Here is a 19,550-nt window from a genome sequence, read left to right as displayed (position 1 = left end):
CACGAGTCTGTACAGCCAGATGGTACATTTAAAACATGATTAAATTACACGTGGTAGCTTTCTCCTGCAACTGTTTATAATGAAGTATCCAAAAACATTTCTGGAGCTTTAGCCATGTTGGTTACAGCTCCATGCCATTGAAGTCTTATGGGCAGGGAAAGAGAAAAAGGGTTCAGATATAGAGATATGTTAAGTATAGTGATGTTCATTCTGCAGGTGGAAGCCAATTGTCCTTTCCCTACAGCCTCCTTAACCTGTCATTCACTAGCCATTTTGTGGTTGTAGTAGTCATCTATGGAGCAATCACTTTCTTATCCCTTCTAGTATCTTTTATTGGAACTGTCTTCAGTTTTTATTCTTTCAGTTTTGTCCTGCCTGGAAATTAAAATGCTGATCTACAGTGGGTGTTTGTAAGATGGTACTTTAACGATAACAGTGCTATGCAAACTACTCCAAAATAATATGTGGGAAGAAGTGAAAAGTTCAGCTGCCTCATTTTCTGGGAAGGGATGAAGAATGGCAGAATGAAGAAAAATGCTGTCTTAACAGCTAAACATCAGCATCTCTATGGCCAAACAAAAAGGTTTTAGTTTCACTGTGATAAGAAATAGTTTTCTCCCTATGATGGCAGCAGATAAGCAAACCAAACTTGGAACTCCTGCTCTGCTGGGCATTTCTGTGAAACCTTGGCAGAGGTCTGCCAACCTCACCCCATGCTCCAATGCCTTTGTGTAAGCATTTCACAATGACGAAGTTGTTTAGTATACACTCCGTGTGTTTGTTGTTGTTTTTTTCGGTCAGTCCGATTTTTTTGTCCAGTAACCATATGAAAAGAGTTTGAGGTTTTGATTGTAAGCTTCTAAGATTGTAAGATCTTTGGGACAGGGACGTTTGCTCAATGAGGCACCTACTTCATTTGGTATCGTTAGTGCTATTAGAATATGACTGAATAAACAACATTAGGAAAGACCTGTGATGATTCACTACTTGTAAGAGATGAAATATGCAAAAGGTGGTTTTGGGAAGGACTGCTGCTGATTTATATATTGATTACTTGGTGTGTAAAGTGAACAAGCATTTGTCAGGGAAGCTGTTTCATCTGATGGCTTGAGACCAGGGATAAAAATTCTCATCCGTTTACCTGCGTCAAGAAGTGCATACAGATTAATGCAATTTTTCAAATCTAGTATTTCATTTTCTCATGTTGTGAATGTTTCTACGGGTTCTACTTCTTGTAGGAGAGTGATGAAAATCAGAGAAGTATGTAATTAAAGGGGAAAGGATGGTACATTGGTTCTATTTGTAGTTTGCCAACAGTAGTTGCTGAATTGTATTCTTTTTTTTTTTTTTTCCTGGTTTAACTACCTAATGTTAGGCCCCCTTACTAGGTAAATGGCTGAATTTTAAATATTCATCACTGAAAAGCATGGGTTATATATGTGAGCATGATTATAAAATGCTGAATGTTAGGTGGCAAAACATGAAAGTAAAGGCAACGCTGCTCACTGAAATGTGTGTATTTTTGAGTAACATCAGAAAATGAGTAGCGGTCTGAGGTTAAACATATATGACAAATAAAGAACAGGAAAATCAAGAGTTGCTTATTGTTTTAAAGCAATCTGCTTTTTTCCATTGAAAGAAGGTGTGATTGTAGGTAGCTTTAACCTGGAGCTACAGGAAGGAAAAGTCTGTCAATGAGATCAGTAGCAAATAGATCTGTGATGAGGGAGAGCTTAAAATACAAAGCCTGAAATTTGAGAAGCGCTGGATGGTGTGATATACACCAAGATGAAAATGCATGGATTTCATCCTCCAAGGGGGGGTTGGAAGATTCAGGAATAGGTTCTCTGTGTGGTGTCGTACAGCTGGCAGAATTCATTGTTACATTCGATTACTGTGGTTGTGCTCTGCCTTGGTAAATCCTCATGCGAAGTGACAGCAGAATCATTTCAATTAGGAAAAAAACAACAACAACTTGTAATAACAATTAGGAGGACAGATGTGTGTGTTCCCTCAATCCTGCATTAATCATCACTTTGTTGTGGCAATGGCATGCAGTTTGGTACTCCACCATATGCGTACCCCGGAGCCAGAAGGTGTGGCTGCAGCACCAACAGCTGTACCTGGAGCTAGCTGAAGGCAAGATCCAGGAAGACACTGCGACATGGACTGTACTCCTAATCTGTTCCCTACTTTATGATAAATCTCTGTCATGGCAACACAGGTGGTAAATACACAAGTTTGAACAAAGCCAGCACAGCTGCACACTGCAGTGTTTTATCTGAGTGCTCCCATTAGTTCAGGTACATTTGCAGTACTGACAGTGCCTTGCTCTGTAGACAGAGTGACATCTCCTGATGATTCATGCAAGGCCAAGTGAATGGTTCATTGTTGTCCTCTTAGGCTACTCCAGGTTTTTTGTTTTGTTTTTTAAAAAGAAAGTGCTGTGCAGATTTATTCACAAAGTTTACAATGGCTAGTTGAATTTTGCTTTTGGAATGAGGTCTTTGAGCTGAAGCTTTCCTCATGCAGGAGAATTCTGCTTATTAAGCACTTCAGACACATTCTTGCTCTCTCTAAGCGAAATCCTCTCTGGGTAGGATGGCTCAGCCAGCCTCATTTCCCAAATGTTCATCAGCTCAGAGGGATGGTGATTGCAATATTGCAATATGATATATAATACTGCAGTATTGCAGTACTTTTTGCAGGTGCTAATGAGGCCAGGGATTGACCTATGCATTACGTGTAGATCAGAGAAAGCCAGTGCTGTCTGAGGTTATTTCCACTCTTAACCAAACACAGAAGCTGAGTTGAGCAGGAACGTGGTAACAGCGACAGGAAGCCTGCTGGTGGACAATAACTATAGAAAAATGAGCGGCAGTGGTCTGAGCTTGGCTCCTGCCAAGCGCTTTTGAGTTCTTGTTGCTCTATGAGAAGCCACTGTTAACTCAAAAGCAAACAGCCTAATGGCTATGGGGAGGAAAAAAAAAAAAGGCATAAGGCATTCAATGAGGTCAGTCAGTACAGACTTCTAACAGTAAGTGCATTCTGAAGAGAAAACTTGCCATTCCGTCCAGTCAGGAAAGAAATATCAAATGTTACTTATGAATACAAAACAAAAGAGACTATCTGTGGTATTACAATCAGTGCGTGTATACATATATTTATTAATATTTAAGTTTTTAACATCCCGATGGCCTGAGATCCTGGCTGGAGATTGCAGGTGCTCCAGTTAATTTAATGGTAACTATGTTTAGCAAACACAGTTTCTTCCACGGAGTTTTTCAAGAAATCCTTTCCTTGCTGTGGAGCTGAGGAGTTAGAAAGGAGTTAGAAATGTCCTGTTTAATTCAGGAACGGGATTGAGATTTGCAGTAGGAGGGAGGTTTGTGAGCTACTGAAGGAGAGACAATGCTGGGTTTGTCCATAATATATTTAGAACTGTGTTTTATTGCCAGATTTTTGCTAGCAAGTTTAATATTCATGACCTGCCTCGCAAAACATGGAGGAGTGCAGTCTCTGGTGTTTGACATTTGGTGGGTAGCAAAACAAGGTGTGGGCTTAAATACAGCAAAAGACATCTGGGCCACAGTTTTTGTTTTTATGGAAAGTTAAGTATTCAGGTAATTGGTTGTGGCAAGAGTTTGGAGTTTCCATCGTGGGAAGTTAAGGATAGTGTAGACAAACATTTCTAGGTTTAATGTAGATGTAAGTGGATCATGCCCCGGGACAGTATGGATTCAGTCAAATGCTTTCAGCCTTCTTTGTTCTAGGAATCATTGCTTTTATTATTATTTATAATTTATTTCAATAAATGGGAGGGAGTGGGAGAGTCCATGGACAACTTGATGTCATAGGCATCCTAGTGCAGGTTATCCTGTAGCAGAAGTTATAACAGAATAATAAAGCATTCAGCTAAGAAAATAATCGCCCATTTCCTGTGGGTCGTGTGGTGTTAGGCACCAGAAGAGAGGGAAAATGCATATTGCAGCTGTACGTACATGCATGAAGAGTGACCCTACAAGTATCACATCAGTAACTATTTTTCAGAATCAAATTTGTAAGGTGCCTACTCAAATAACTTTGAAATACTATACAAGGATTTTTTTTAAAGCTGTTTTTAATAGAACTTTGCATGCTTCTGCAATAAGCCTTTGGTTTTAAACGGCCACAGCCTACGCTGGCCTTTCTGTGAGTTTGCCAGAGGCAAGTTAGCCCATTAAAGATTATTCTATTTAAATATTGGCATATCATAAGCTGTCAGGAACTGCCCTCTGCATCAAGAGTTGATATATACATATATACACACGTGTATATATATTCATAAATATATACATGTAAATGTGCGTTGATTCCTTGAGCTGATCACCCAGTGCTCTCTATCAGTTTGGTACACCTGATCTGCTTCGGGAAAACCTCTAGTTCTTGCTGTTCATGGTGGAGAGTGTGACAACTTGTGACACTGGACATATCACATGTAAATATTTTTGCCACAGGTCTCTGAGATAAATGGATGACCACAAGCTTTCCCAGGTTCTTTTGCTGTGTTCTGCAGAGGGGAGGGAAAAAAAAAAAAAAAAAAGGCAAAGCTGTGCAAACAGGTGGTGCTAAGAGAGTTTCTCACTAGGTTCCTGCAGGTTCTGGGCTGCTGTCAACCAGATCTTAATGTTCTTTCCAAATGTCCTGGCAAACTGAAAACTGGAAAGGAGTGGAATCAGCTTTAAAGTAGGGCAGATGTGGTCAACCTTCTGGCGGTCCCTAAGTCACTGTTCTTGATGCGGTTTATGGCCAGAAGCTATAGACAGTACTCAGATATCCCTCGTGACTTTCTTAATCAGTCTCATCCCCTGCTTGGATGGGAGGAAGAGGAAGAAGAAAATCAAAAGGAGTATAAGCAGCTGCTAGTCTTGTGATTACCATAATAGTTACGTAAGAAACTTAGCTAACCTGCTTAGAAGCAGACATGAACAAGGGCTTTTACAGAGGAGAATCCTTTGTGGATTTAAATATGTAAAAACGCCTCTGAACAAATGGAAATAAACTGTTTAAGTTAAATTTGTCCCATAATGTAGTGTTTGTTGTGTCGTGCTGATTTCAGCTGTGCAACGCTTGAGAACTAGCTTCTTCTCTTTTTTAGTCTGTACAACAGGACAAGATTTTATGCAGAGCAATCGAAACTCCTCCCTGCTGAGGGAGATTGTAGGGCTGTGGTGGTTTTAGGATGTGCTGGTGGCTTCTGAGGGCTGGGAGTGCAGGAACAGGAGTGGGAAGGCTGTGCCGTGACGGCCCTGCAGCACACGGCAGCTTTCTGCCCTGCTCCCTCAGCCAGCCCTGCCGTGGGACGGGAGGAAGAGCTGCTCTTTTTCAGTCTGCTCTCTTGGTATTTGTGGTGGTTTTCGCTGCTTTTTTAAACAAAGCTTGCAGATGTTTACCAGGCTGAAGGGGCTGCAGGTCGGGACTGGCTCTGGAGGAAATGTACAAAGGGGATTAGTGTTTGGAGGCAGGAATGGGTTGGAGCAAAGGAGAAAAAAAAAAAAAAAAAAAAGTAGTTTTTTACAATCTTAGTCACCAAAGCTGGATTTAATTGGAAGCAATTTGGGTGCAGTTAAAATGTCTGATTTGTGAGATGGGGATAGTGAGCTCTAACCCCAACGGGAGGTAGTTTGCGATAAGGGTATGGGTTCCTCAGCACAGGGCAGGATCAAGCAAAGCACCGGGACCCTCTAACCCCCTCACACGTATTTTTTACCTCAAAAAAATGGATTTTGGGGGTGCAAACAAGAGAGGCTGGTGGAGCAAAACAAAGAGGGCAGGCATTTAGCGACCCCGCAGTCCCTGGGCCTCCCAGCAGCAGCCTTCTTCCACAGCGTCCCAGTGAGGGGCAGGCTGGATGTGAGGGAAAGGCTCTGCCCTGAGGGGTGGTCGGGCACCAGGATCGAGAGGCGTTTGGACAACGCTTTCAGACACACGATCTACTTATTTATTTGAGTATTTATTTATTTATGCATTTATTTATTCATTTATCCAGTTGCACTCGCCCCTCCTTCCCCCTCAGACTCCCCGTGAGGCGCACACTGAGGAGGCACCGCCGAACCCCCCCCCACCAGGCTCCGCTGAGGGGAGCGGGCGGACCCCCCAAGCCACGCCCCCCCCTCGCCGCCGGCAGCCAATGGGAGCCCGCCGCCGTCCGCTGGGGCGGGAAAGGGAGAGGGGAACCGGAGAGGGGCGTGGCCTCCGCGCTCGGCCGGCTGCTATTGGAGGAGCGCGGCGGGGGAGGCGGGGCGAGGCAGAGGGGGCGGGGCCAACGCTCCGCGGCTCGGGGCGGGCGGCGGGGAGCGGCGCGGCTGGAGCGGGGCGGCAGGTGAGGGGCGGCGGGGCCCGGGCACCGGGATCGCTCCCGGTGCTGCCGCTGCAGCTGCGGTGCCCAGGCTCGGGGAGAGCCACCGGGAGCGTCGGTGGGGGTCAGCGGCCGGCGGCAGGTGCGGCCCGGGGGCTGCGCTTTGTCTCGGCGCGGGGGATGGGCGCGGCCGGGCGGGGGCGCGGGACCGTGGGGGGGCACCGGGAGAACCGGGGGGAGACTATGGGGGACCGGGGTGAGGGCACGGAGCCCCCCCGGCATCCTCCCGCCGCACACAGCGCCCTAACGGGTGGCCGCCCCCGCCCCGGTTTCATCCCCGGTTTTCCCCCGGTGAACCGGGAGCAGCACCGGGAGCCGCCCCCGCCGGTGCGAGCGTGCTGCGGGGCTGCTCCGGGCGCCCCTACGTGGGAAAGGAGCTGCGAGCCGGTGGGCTCGGGGTGTTACCGGCGGGTGCTGGCCGCGCTTTGCTCGTTTCTGCGCTCGCTTTTTGCACCGAGGCTGCGGGAGCCCCGGTGGGGGGGGGCTGCGATGCAGAAGGAGCGGTCCCGGTGCTGCTCCCGTCGTGTCCCGGTGCGTGTCGGTGGCCGGGAGCTGGAGGCGTTGGCACCGCTGCGGGACGAAGGCGCTGCCGTGGGGTTATTGTGCTGAGCCCCTCGTGGGCAGCCGGCGTCCCGCTGCCGGTGCCGTGCTCCGTTTGCAGCCTTCACGGGGTTGCTTTGGTTGGGGACCTCCAGCAGAGTCCCAGGAGAAGCGATCGCACAAGTTAGCAGCCTGGCAGGAAACCCAGCGTGGTGCTGGGCAGGCTTCCTCCACGCTCACCCTCATTTTCGTGGAGCCCTTTTGGGGTCTGCACGCCGGGGATTTGCCCAAAACAGAAATCTGGCTAGAAACCATATAGCCTGGTCACCTATGGAATTTTCTCTTTAAATTTTTTCCGACATGTGAGAAGGGTTAGGTTAGTAATGCGATTAACCATATTTAATAAGATTAAAATTACCGGCATAACTCTCTTGAGCAAGGTGGGTGCGGACTGTCAGCGGCTGACGCTCCGATCTCTGCTTTCTCCCACCTCAAGTGCTGCGAGGAGTCCGAGCTCCTAGCCCCAGCTCGCTTTTTGGGAAAATAAAACATTTCTGCTCTCATCTGCTGACAGCTCAGGTGTGCCCCCACCAGCCGTGAGGGACCATGTTGGTCTCAGATAAGAGCAGAGGGAAGAGGAGCACGCTGAGCTCCTGCCTTTGTGCTCGGCAGGGCTGTTCCTGCAAGTGCTGTGGCTGCTGGCACGCTTCGGCTTTCCTGGCAGCCTCGGCGGGGACCGCAAGGACTGAGTGAGCCTGGAAAAGTTGCTGCTGCTGCTGATGGTGGCCCCGTGTCCCTGGGGAGAGGCTGCTGGCCAGAGCAGCGTGCTGTGAACAAAGCAAAACCCGAAAGGATGCTTGTGTGGTGGGTGCTATCCAGCTCTGTGCTGGGAGGGAAGCGATCCGGTCCCGCTTGCAGCCTGCCGGTGCTGCTGCTGGCTTCCTGGGGAGGCTCGACGAGCAGCAGGCAGGCTCAGTGTCCTCTTCAGGAGCTGCAATGCTTTATGCTTCGGTGTGACTTGGCGAGGGGAGGTTCAGAGGGAGGTGAAGCAGCCACCTCCCACAAAGGCTTGGTATTTTCCGTGGTAAAAGCCCTACCTCTGAACCAGCGAGATTCACGTTATTTTTATTCTGTCATCTTCCCCTACATCCCGGTCCTTCCTGCTTCTCAAAGCAAACCCCTCAGGACTTCAGTTTCTCCTCCTCCCTGGCAGCCCCTCCATCTGTTATTTTTTGTTGGTTTTGTTTTGTTTCTAGCTCTCGGGTTTTTCCCAAGAAAAACTTCAAATTGGCTGTGGCGGCCAAGTTCTGAGCCGAACCCTCCCAGCCTCGTATGAGGGCATCCTGGAGGAAGATGATAGGGCTTTAATCCATCCCAGCTCGCAGGCTGGTAGCAGGCAGAGGAGGCATGAGCCTGCCTGCTTTCTGGGAGGAATTAGCCCTCTAGATATGAGCTAAGCAGGGCTTGGATGGGTGCCCCTCGCTCCTCTGCATCTTCAGCAAAGTGTCCCTGTGCCTGGTGGAGCCCTAGGCTTGGGGCTTGCTTACCTGCAGCTCTCTCGGGTGTCTGGCTGCAGGGTTGTTGGGTGGATTCATCTTTTGCTGCTTTTGCCTTTGTGGGAGCATGCCTGCTGGTCTCTCATTGTGCTGTTGTTGTTACCTTGTCTTGCCATTTTGGTCAGCGCTGGTCGGATGGTTGTGGTGATGTCTCCACAGGAGCGTTCTCTGAGTGTTGTCCATTCTGGTCTTGGTGCTGGAGGGGAGTTATTAGGAAGAGCCTTCTCAGGGGTGAGCATCTGAGATGTGTGCAGGCCCTGTGACAGGACGGGGTTGTTCTGTCAGGCGGCTGCGTTTGGCTGGGAAACTGCAATTTTGAGGACTGCAGAGCCAGCACCGTGGTGCAAGCCGCGCGGCCTGCCTTCCCTCACCCTCACCCAGCGAGCCCCCAAACACCACCCACGGGGATTTTGGGGTGCTCTCTCTCCCCAGAACCATACAGGAGGTTGGCTTTCATGCTACCACCAAGTGTGCCATGGCGATACCCGGGACGTGCAGCCCCGAGCGGGACGTTGCGGCCTGTGCCGACACGCGCCCTGCTGATGGAGGACCGCGGGGCTTGGCGCCGGCTCCTCAACGTGCTGCTTCTCCCCTTCTGCTGGAGTAATAAACACATAGGACTCGTTTTCACTGCTAATATATATATATATATTTTAGCCAAGCGTTAACTAAGACATCTGAGTTATTTTTGAGGTTGCAGGAAGCAATTTAGGTCTCCCTTTCGTTAACTACAAGTCAGCGCTGCCTCCCGAGGCTTATGGAAAAAAGGCCAAAAAAAAACCAGTATCAGTTTAGGTGGATTGTTTCTTCTTCCATTTGGCACAAATTAAAGTCATTATAATACTGAATCACTTTAATTGTTTGTTGTTTTTTTTTTTTTAATAGCCTGCTTTTAAGGTTAGGATTTCACTTTCAAATCCTGCCTGCCACCCCCGAAAAAGAAAGAAAAAGGGGTTGGAAAATGGAGCACAAAGAGCTTTTGTGTTAGCATGATCTGGTAGGAAGATTTTAAAAGTCGGTAAAAATGTGAGATGAGTCTTCAAATGATACGGATCCTAAGGAAATTCCCAGATGCCAGATTTTAATTGCATGTGAACTTTCCTTATTTGCTTGCAGTATAAACACTGCAAGTACTGTAAAGAGCACTTCTTCTGTGCCTGGCAAATGAGTGAGTTTTTGCGTTGCTTTTGGCTTTGAAGTTTAGCTGTGGAACAGCACAGAGCTGTGGGCTGAGCTTCCCCAGCCTCTGCTCTGTGCCAGGGCTTCTGCTTTCAACCCCCCCTCAGCCCCAGAGCTGTTCTCGTTGGGCGATGAACTCTCATTTTCTCAAAGTGTCTGGGTGTTACCATTTTATCTTGGAGCTTTTATCTGTTCCCGTCCTGTCTCATGTGGAAGGTCTTTTGTCCGTGTCATGGGCTGTTTTTAAGGCTGGGGCCGTAGGTATGGTGACTTTGTGGTGGCGGTGGCTTGGCTGAGCTGCGTCAATACTGGGGACCAGGGGCTGGGAGCTGTGCGACCGCTCGCTCCAGGTGCCCGCCTAGAGTTTGGGGCAAGCTATTGGGATTAATATCATTAACCAAATGGATTTGCCACTAGTGAGCGTATCTGCAGGTCCAAAGAATTTCAAGTCAATGCTATTTTCATTCTCTTGTAGTTTTCCTTCATTCTGAATCTGAGGGCACTGCTGCCTTTGGAGCTTTAGGGTTTTGGGGAACAAGTGTGTCAGTTTATCCCAGCGTAACGTAGCGGTGCCTGACAGCTGAGTTGCAGTGATGGGACTCAGACGGTGCTGGAGCTGTCAGGAGCAGATCACGGTCTGTCTTGGGTCCTGTCCTTCCCTGCAACTCAGCCGTGCAGGAGGGCAGTGGTGCCTGGCGCCGTGCGGGTGGGGAAGCTGGCTGTGTTCAGGAGTTTGTGCTGATGGAACGAGCTTCCTGGCTAAATTGCATGTAGTGCTATAAATAGGGTGGGTATATTTGACATCTTAACCCCGCTGTAATCTTTCTGTAAATTACTATGTAGAAGTAGCAGTTCCAGCTTAAGATTTCGCCAATTCCAAAATGATTTTTGTTTTAAAGTCTCTTCCCGAAGCTCTTCTGTCCCACGCTGGGTTGCACTCTGTGACCTCCCTGCTCTCAGCGTGGAGTCACCGTAAACCAGAACACAGCCAGATCCCCCCTCTGGCCCTGCCTCCTGGAGAACTTGTGCTCTCCAAATCCCTCTGTTGCTTACCGTGGCCATCCCCGTATTTCACATGAGGAGTTTCTGGGCTCTGATTTCTGTAAAGAAGCGCCAGCCTCTGAGGACAGTTGGCCAAGCAAATGCAGGAGAATACGCTCCTGACAGAGCTCCACGAGGGCTCTGTGCTCAGCTGCAAGTCCTTCAGACAGGAATTGGAGGTGCAGGATCAAGGCTTGGAGATACTCCTGTAGCTGCCGGCCCAGACCTTGTCAGAAATGACCTCCTTCCTGGAGCTGGTGTAGGGTTTTGGGTGGCTTGGGGTTAATGGCCTTGAAACAACTCTCCCTAACACTTTCAGCTTTAATCCCAACATCTTTTGGATCAGGCTTACCCCCTGGAAGTGCTGGAGAGAGCAGTTCTGCTTGTGAATCACCTAATAGTGAATTTTCATACGGGGAGGGTTCAGTAACTCTTCTGGCACCATCTGCTGCCCTCCCCACACCAGAGCCGTGAGCTCTTCTAACTTGTCCTGTGCTGTCTCCTACCTCTTAGCATTGCCAAAAATTGTGTGTGCTGGGGAGCTGAAGTGCAAAAGCAGTTCCCGGGCTTCTGAATCCCGCAGTCAATGTGTTGATCCCCATTTGCATGCTGTTCGACTTCCTGCATACAGATTGCAGTCCATTACTGATTGATTCTGCCCGACAGAATGGTGAAGCAGGCGTGCGGCGGAATTAATTGTACCGGAGCGATGCGTGCCGCTGTGGGAAACAGGAGCAGCAACCAGGGGCTCTGTTTATTCACCAGCTCTTTTTGGGTAATTTAGCATTTTCAGAGAAATTGCTGAAATGAGACTGCAGAAATGCTGAAGGACCTAGGGAGACTAAGCTGTTTGTGAATTTATATCCTCAGCTTAGCCGAGGTGCATCTTGGCTTCATGTCAACCTGCCACTGTTAAGAGAGATTTAAGGCAAAGATCACAAGGACTTTTTGCTTTCGTCCTGCGTGTCAGTGCAGCTTTCTCCTGGCTGCAGGTGAGGTGTGTTTCTCCTGCATGGCTGTGATTTCTGGGGGGCTGCTTTCACTGTAATGAGTGGCACCGACTCTCTTAGCGTTTGTTTCTTGATCCAGACTTTTCCTTTCTTTTGAGGATACCTAACCAGAAAAAGTTCTTGTTCTGACAGCCTACAGAGGAGCATGTGCAATTAGAAAACATCCCTGGGTACCAGCTTGTGCTCTCGGCAGTGCGGACAAAGCTTGAGTTGGCAAGAGGGCAGGCAGGTCCCCCAGGGACACCGCGTGCTGGGCTCCTTCTTGGAGCCAGCGTCCCGGTGCCAGAGCTCCTGGCTGTGCTGTGCTTCCAGTGACACTGTGATCATGCAGAGCTGCTGAACGAGGAGCAGCAGGGCAAGCAGCTGCCCTGCACACGCAGTTCTCCTTCCCTGCACCCCCAAGAAGGCAGCTCCCCACGGCCCCAGGGATGGGGAGCAGGGGCGGCGCGTGCCGGCAGGGCGGCCGTGGCAGCAGCTGCCCTGGAGCAGATGAAAGAGCTGTTTTAGCCTGTTGGGCTTCCTCCGGGCCTGGGACAGTCAAGTCTCTGTCCTCGTAGTGCCCGAGTCACCGCGGCCCCTTCCTTCTCAGCACAACCCATCTGCCAGCGGGGTGAAAGCCCGTGTCAGGAACCGCAGCGAGGAGCTCGGCAGGCTCCTGGAGGGGTGCTGACAGGCACGCTTTCTTGCTCGCTGCACGTTAAAATGCTCCTGTGTGCTGCAGTGACAGTGCTGCGGTCTGGATACTTGAACCTCGTAAATGTGCAGCCTCTCCATGGCACGCAGAGGCCTTGCAGGTGACTTGTGTTTCGCTGCAGTACTGTCTGGATGTGGCATGGCAAAGCTTTCCTTAACAGCCCAGGAAAGACCCCTGTTCCATAACTCTTGTTCCATAATTAGGACTTCCTGCACTGTGGAGAGCTGTCTCTGAATAAAGGTTGTAAAGAGTGGAAAACGTAGGCGAGCTGATGGCTGTCTTGCAGGCTTATGTTATTTTGAGTCAACCCTTCAAATCCATCCCCAGCATCCTCCCATCACAGACCAGCTATCACAACAGCCCTTGCAGTGGATTAATGAATGCCAAGCTCATTAGCTACAGACAAATAACATCCAAATAACATTTACCTTCCAGATAATGACGATGGTGGGCTTCCCGCTGGGGGATCTTGTACGCTGGCGTTCTGCTCGTGCGGCCCCAAGAAACGTGGAGGTTTCTGGTTAGGTAGCAGTGGGGTTTGGGGTTGTGCTGCTGATGGAAGGTTTGCATCGCTGTCTGGTGCAGGTGGTTAGCAGCAGCATGCGAGCCCCGGGATGCTGCTGCACCAGGCAAAGCTGTTGCAGGAGAATTACCCACTTGTGGTTCTGAGGTTGCCTCCTCTTCCTTTGCCTCTGTTGCCTCCTGAAGTTTTGGAAGCCGTTGGGTATGCGTCTGATTACCTCCCTCCTGGTGCTGTCAACACAGCGTAATCCCAATGGGTGCTGCGCTAATTATTACAGCGCTGTGTTCTCTGGGGACTGATGGATCGGCCAAACACAACCGACACCTGGCCATCCAGCTTCAGGACTGCAGTTCCACTTAATGGTGAAACTTACCCCAAAATGCAGCGTGCTTCTTTTGAGCAGGTAGAAATCACGTGCATGCAGTGATTTGATTCACGAGGGAAATGATTTCAGCTAGTAGAAACACACAAAGCATCCTTGTTACTCCACTGTATAACGAAGAATACATCTTAAAAAGCTTTTTCCTCCACAGAGAAAGCCTTAAACTTTCAGTGCTTATGAAGCTGTTATCTCTGCAGCAGGCACTGTCCTCTGTGATACCACTTTACTTGCGGGTAAGACTGAGGTAGAACTGATAATGTACAATTCAGTACTGATTTCCTTATCACTTCGTGACCTGTAGGTCTATAGATCTGTCTCATGTTTGTCTTCAAGCTGGTCTTCTGTACTGTAGGTCTATAGATCTGTCTCATGTTTGTCTTCAAGCTGGTCTTCTGTATATGCCTGAAACATGTTGTCCTTTTGGCCTGCTTGGGGCAGAAAGCTGAGGTAGAAGAATTGTTCTTTTGGGATCTGCAAGGCAAGAAAAAAGTGTTACAGGACTTGTCTTCTAAGGGAGCAAAACAATTTGTTTGAAATGAAGGTTCATTGTGTACATGTGTTAATTCCCTTTGTTTTTTTTTTTTTTTTTGTGGGATGTAGAGGTCACTTTGTCTCTATCTAAACTACCAGAAAATCAATAGTCTAATCAATTCCTAAAGTAGCTTCAGTCAAAATGACTACCGTGGTGTGGCCTGGGCTTTGATGTGTGAAGGTGTCCCAAAAAGCTGCTAGAAAAGTCAATGCGGAGCATCGCTGCAAATAACCTGACCGAATTTGCAGGGGAATTTTCTGCCCCATTCACTGTGTCCACAGGGCTTTTTCCCTGCCCAGTGCCCAGCACGGCTTCCTTCTGGCGTTCCCACTGAAAGAATAGATCACTGGGAGCAACAAAAGCGGTCGCACGGTTCGCTTGAGCAGTCATGCATAAACGCAGGCGGATTTTCTGCCGTGAACACCAATGGGTAGCCTTCCCTGCCACCAGCTTTCCATAGGCTGCATGTCGCTGCGATGAGGAGCGATGCTGAGGATCCGTGCGGGAGGACAGCATCCCTGGCAGGCACCAGCTGCTGGCGTTCCCCGTGGCTGGGCTGGGGCGTTCACAGCAGTAAGTCTGTTTCTTGCTTTGAAAATACCAAGTTTAGGGCTGATAAAAAGCCACGTGTCTCACTGTTGCCTCAGAGATGTTTTATTGTGAGAGGTGGAAGGGGCACAGCCCTTTGTGCTGCCTCGCCGGCCAGCACCCAAGGCTCAGCCGTGGTCCTGCCAGCACCCAGGGTGTAAGCGCCCTGCCTCGTGCTCCGTTCCAGCTCGGAGGCACGTTGGGCATGCAGCACAACACGAGGGCGGTCGCTAAGTGGGAATGCTGCTCGGAGGTGGAAATTCAATGGGCATCTGTTCGTTTAATAAATGGGGATGGGAAAAACAGAAGGGTTTGCATGTCTGTTTTCTCCTGGAACAGCAGCAGCAAGGGTGCTAAGTCCTCGTGGCGTGGAGGTCGGGGAGGGCGTTGGCTGACATCCACAAAGGCTTAATGCTTTTTGTGCCGTGATCTCGAATAGCTCGTGTCTCTGGGGAGATTTATGAGGGGTAGTTACCGTTTCTGAGATACACAGAGGGTTGTGCTAATTATCAGAGAGAGCGGCTCTGAAGAGCCAGGTGAGAACAACGGCAGCAGGTGACTGCATTCGTGTAATGTGCTTCTGAAGGTGTTTGACTTGGAGCCGTACAATGGTTTAAATAATTGATCTGTGCCAACATCAACAGCGTGCCTCATGATTATTTAAAGGGAAAAAAAAAAAAGGCTGCCTCTGAAATCATGGGTTACTGGGGATGTGTCAAAAAGGGAAATATTCCTGGGGGTGTCCTCAGCGAGCGTTAGTGCTGCAGTCTGTGCTGTTCAGGACTTTGTCAGTTTTCTGGAAATAAATCTAAAGCCACTGCTAGTGTTGGTTCAGTAGAGAAGCAGACAATGCTGATGGTGAATTCAGAACTGTGGCTGGAAATGACAGGTCTGTGGGTATTTTCTTGCTTGAAGATCCTGAGTAGTACATAAGTGTTTGGCAGAATGGGGACCGGGTGGTGAAATTCTCCTTAGAGCTTTTGGAGAAATGCTTACATGGTGTCTAAGAAAGACATGTGCTCCTTACGCTCAGCTAATTGACTGTTAGCTCACTGATACAATCTTTGCAGACTGTGATTTCTGTAGCTCCTCCGTTATGCTGCAGAACGGGTTTAGTGAAATAACATCCATTTGATACAGGCAAGCAGAGGCTTCGGCGTGCCAGCGATGCTGCGCGCTCCCCGGCTGTGTTTCACCAAAGCAGTGGCTCTGGAGAAGACGGCAGGGGGTGGAGGTGACAATCACACTGGTGTTCTGAAGAGAGGGAAAAAAAAAAAGTCCCAAGTTATTCAAGAGCCAAAGAAAGGTGCTTTATAGGGAGGGACCTGGTGGGGCTCATCTGGTGGTTGCCAAAACCTACTGAGAGGTGACTTGCTTAAAGCGCGTGCGTAACTGACTCCGAGGAACTTTAATCCAGCAGAGAAGAAATTAATGGCTCGTGGCAGAAGGCAAACAAATGAGAAATTAGGCTGGTCTTGTTGCCAGAAAGAATGATGGAGCTGTTGGAGCACACTGCTAGGAAGGCGGTGACCTTATGGGTGTTGTGGGCGTGCAGGTGGTACAGCAAAACGGTGTGCGCCTCGTGCGGAGTGGTCTTAGCCTTGAATGACACAGCTCAGACCGGTCCTGTGGCAGTGATTTCTGTTCTTTGCTTCAGAATAACCTCAAAGCTAACACAGGTGCGTTTCTCATCCCTGTTTCTTAACTCCCAAACCTTGTGTCCCTGCGCTTTGTGCAGTGGGACTGGTACATCCTGCACATGAAGAGCCTAACTCGAGGTTTGCACTTCAGCTTCCTGAGGATAAAATCCTCTTGATGCTTCTCACGGTATTTCTGTTAGGCTGATCTCCCTATGTAACCTATCTTGTGGTGCTTGCTTTACTGACTGCAAACTTTCTACGAAAGTACAGTTTTTATTAAGCATTTGGTATGCAAACCACCATCTGCATCGAGGAGCACTGTTAAATTCCAGCTGCACGTAAGCTATTTCAGTTACTTTTTGTCATTAATCTCCTCTGTTGAATGTCAAAAATCTCATATAAGTAAATCTGATAAACATCGTAGTTTAGTCTACAATTCTTTCATAATAACTTGTGATTGTTTACAGGCTGAAAACTAGTTTATAGTTTGTTAAAGGCAGTTAAGTCATTGAGTTCGTGTTGTCTGATCCTTTGGGAAACGCAAGCCACTGGGTTTCCCTGAATTTAAGCTGACCATCGAAACTGAGAGTGGATGTTAATAAAGAGCAGAGGTGTGTGTGTGGTGGGGGACTTGCTGTACCAAGTGCATTTTAAGACACCTCTGAGAAAAGAGGTTTAAAAACCAGACCTTGGTCTGTCCATTCCAGGAACCACAATTAGCCAATTATTAACTTTGTTCCGAATGGGTTAACTAATGTGGCACTTGCTCTGTTTGGCCTCTGACTGCCTGTATAATAGCCAAGATCAGCAATCTCCGTCCTGTGCCGGACTGCAGGCTGCTAATTAACACGTTGGTTTCATATTGCTGCTGCCCATGTTTGCACTGAAGAACTCTGGATTTTGGGGGCCATACATGTGAGTGGGAATATCCAGATCATACTGGGACTCTGGTCACTCCTGTGCAATGCCTTGCTCTCTGTTTTTTCCCCCAGACATCTGATCAGGCTTGCAGCAGTGCCTCTTTGCAGGATCTTTAACCAAAAGGTCAAAATAAGCTTGGGGCTCCGTGTCCCACCCCACCGCTGCCTGCTGTGTGTCTCAGCGCACATACACATCCCTCCCTCAATTAACCACACGTAGGAGAAGCTGGTTTCCCTTAAAGGAAGCTGTTGCCTGTGGGCTGGGAGCTGGTGGTTCCCCGTGGGGTGAAAATACACCTTCACCTGGGCTCAGAGGGGAGGCTGGCTGGCTGATGCCGTGGCAGCCGAAGACCTGGGTGAGCTGTGGAGCTCAGGCCTGACCCACGGGGGTTTTTTGGCACTCATCCTGTGCTCCCACCGCCCCTCGGTGTGCTGGGGCTGGCCTGGAAACCCCCCGCGGGGAGGCCATGGCTGCGAGTGGGAGGCGATGAAATGCGGATATTTACCCCAGCTGTCAGCGTGTGTTTGGAGAAGATGCCTTTGTTTTAGTAAACGGGGTTTCTTCTAAAGGTATTGGTGGGTTTGTGCTTGCTTTTCTTTTAGTTTCGCTGTCTCAGCTCTGCCTTGGCTACTCCCTTCCCGTACTCGCCAAAAGCAACTGAAAAAGAGGTATTCGAGCAGCCCATCTCACTGTTCGCGTGCAATCTAGCAACCTTTGGTGCTGGAAGTTGGACTCTGTCTGCTGCTCTGTCTGGTAACAGTAGCCCCTGTTGTTTCCTCGCACTGCTTTTGAAAAATACTGTTTTGGTTTCTCTGGGAGAGAGATGGTTGGCCCATAAATGTATGCCAACCCACCTAATTATTCTTTTCGAAAATCCTTCATTGGGTCTTTTCTGTTAAATAGTTCAAAAAAAAAAAAAAAAATCCCACCTCTCCCTTGCCCCTGGAAACAGCAGCGTCCTTGTTCTGCTGAGCTCACTGCTGGCCATGCTGATCAGTGCCATTTCCTTTGTCTTCGTTTATTTTAGAATTAAACTATAAGCTGTTTAAGACTGGGCTATTTTTGTTCTGTACTTGTGCAGGATCTGTTACATGAGGATCCTAAATGCTAAAGTAACTGCTCTTCTTAAAGGCAGAAGTACTGTGCACGTCAGGAGCAGGAGGGGCATTGCTCTGAAAGCGAAGTGCTGTGTTTTTGCTCCGATAAAATGTTTTGGCAAGCCCATCCCTGGTCAGAGGAATGCCTAGGTCAGGGCCAGAACCATGGCCATCTTCCACCCCCGAGCTGGATTGGCTTTTGTCAGCCAGATGCCTTCTGATCTCCACCTTCTCCCTCTGTCCCTCTTCTGACAGTAGCCATGTGCTCAGCAGGGGCTCTGCAGCCCTGTTTGCTTTAGCTGGGGAGATGTTTGCCTTTCCTGCAGAACTCCAGCTGCCGGGGAAACCTGGGGCGGCTGTGTTGATTTATTAGGGCACAGTGTGCCTCAGGAATGCCTCTGCTAAGGAGCTGGGAGTGATGGAAGGGATCCTGCCCGGAGCGGCGTGAAGCCTTCTCGTTTCTCTTTACACAGACTCGAAGCAGGAATTCCCCAAAGCAAGGTAAGAAAAATGGCTCGCTCAGCTGACGGCTTCAGGGAGCTCCTGTTAGGCTGCCCTGGCACAGAGTCAGGGAGGTGGATGATAGCTGGAATTTTAGGAGTGCAATTTTAAGTGAGTTTTTTTGGTGGGAGATGACACTGGATTGCCCGAGCGGAGGGTTTGTGTGCTTTTGGTTTGTGTTAAGAGCTGGCATTCCGGAGTTACTGACTAGGGCTTTTTTCTGGGACTTGGCTGTGGGCCATCTGAATGTTTTGCACTTGAAAGAAGAAAGTTTCAACCTCTTCGGGTTCGCAGACTTCTAAACATTTTCTATTAGAGATATGGCAATGGATTTGCTTTTTTTAATTACCTTTACAGACAACTGAAGTCTGCAAGCCACAAGTTTAAAAACCACTGAGGCAAGTGCATATTCTGTAGCGAGTTCATTGGAATACCCTTTCCTCTCCATAATTTGTCCCAGCCATCCTGCATGCACCCCCTATTTTCCTTTCTTGTCTGGCATATGCGCTGTATGTGTCTGAACTTTTTCTTTCTTCTGTGATTTTTGGTGGCTGCTACCCCAGCTGATCTGAAAGCAAGGCTGAGGAAACTGTTGGGTGTTTGCACAGGGCAGCGTGGGCAGCCGGTTGCTTTGTGTCGATCCAGTATTTGGTAGTTGCAGAGTAGGCTGTGTTTATGGGGCATCAGCGCTGGGAAGGAATTTCCTTTCCTAGCTGAGGTAGAAAGAGCGTCCATGTCCAGCTTTCTTCCTTTGCTTTAGCATTCCTTGAGGTTGTTTCCTATTTTACAAATGCATCTTTTGAGAACTGCCAGGAAAATGTCTCTCTTAAATGGAAATGGAAATTTCTGAGCTCACAGGGATGAAAACCTTTGGGTCTGTGCTCACTGAGTGAAAAGAGGATTACCAACCAGCCATTCTTCAGCGTGCAAAGCGGTGGAGCAAAGTCTG

General features: G+C 48.8%; 1 protein-coding gene across 2 annotated transcripts in view; it reads left to right on the top strand.

Moving 5' to 3' along the window:
* The first annotated feature begins 6,313 nt into the window (after positions 1–6,313).
* The window catches only part of PLXNB1 (plexin B1), a 73,309-nt gene continuing 60,072 nt past the window's right edge, over positions 6,314–19,550 (top strand). Inside the window, exon 1 of one of the 2 annotated variants that reach the window (XM_084531031.1) lies at positions 6,314–6,361. The gene's annotated coding sequence lies outside the window, so the exon portion shown is untranslated. Of the gene's footprint in view, positions 6,362–18,379; positions 18,602–19,550 lie in introns of those variants that run through there. The other variant, XM_084531030.1, reaches the window with a different exon arrangement.

This window comes from Aythya ferina (assembly GCF_964211825.1).
Source record: "Aythya ferina genome assembly, chromosome: 10".
Classification (NCBI taxonomy): Eukaryota; Metazoa; Chordata; class Aves; order Anseriformes; family Anatidae; genus Aythya; species Aythya ferina.
This window is presented reverse-complemented; position numbering and strand designations above follow the sequence as displayed.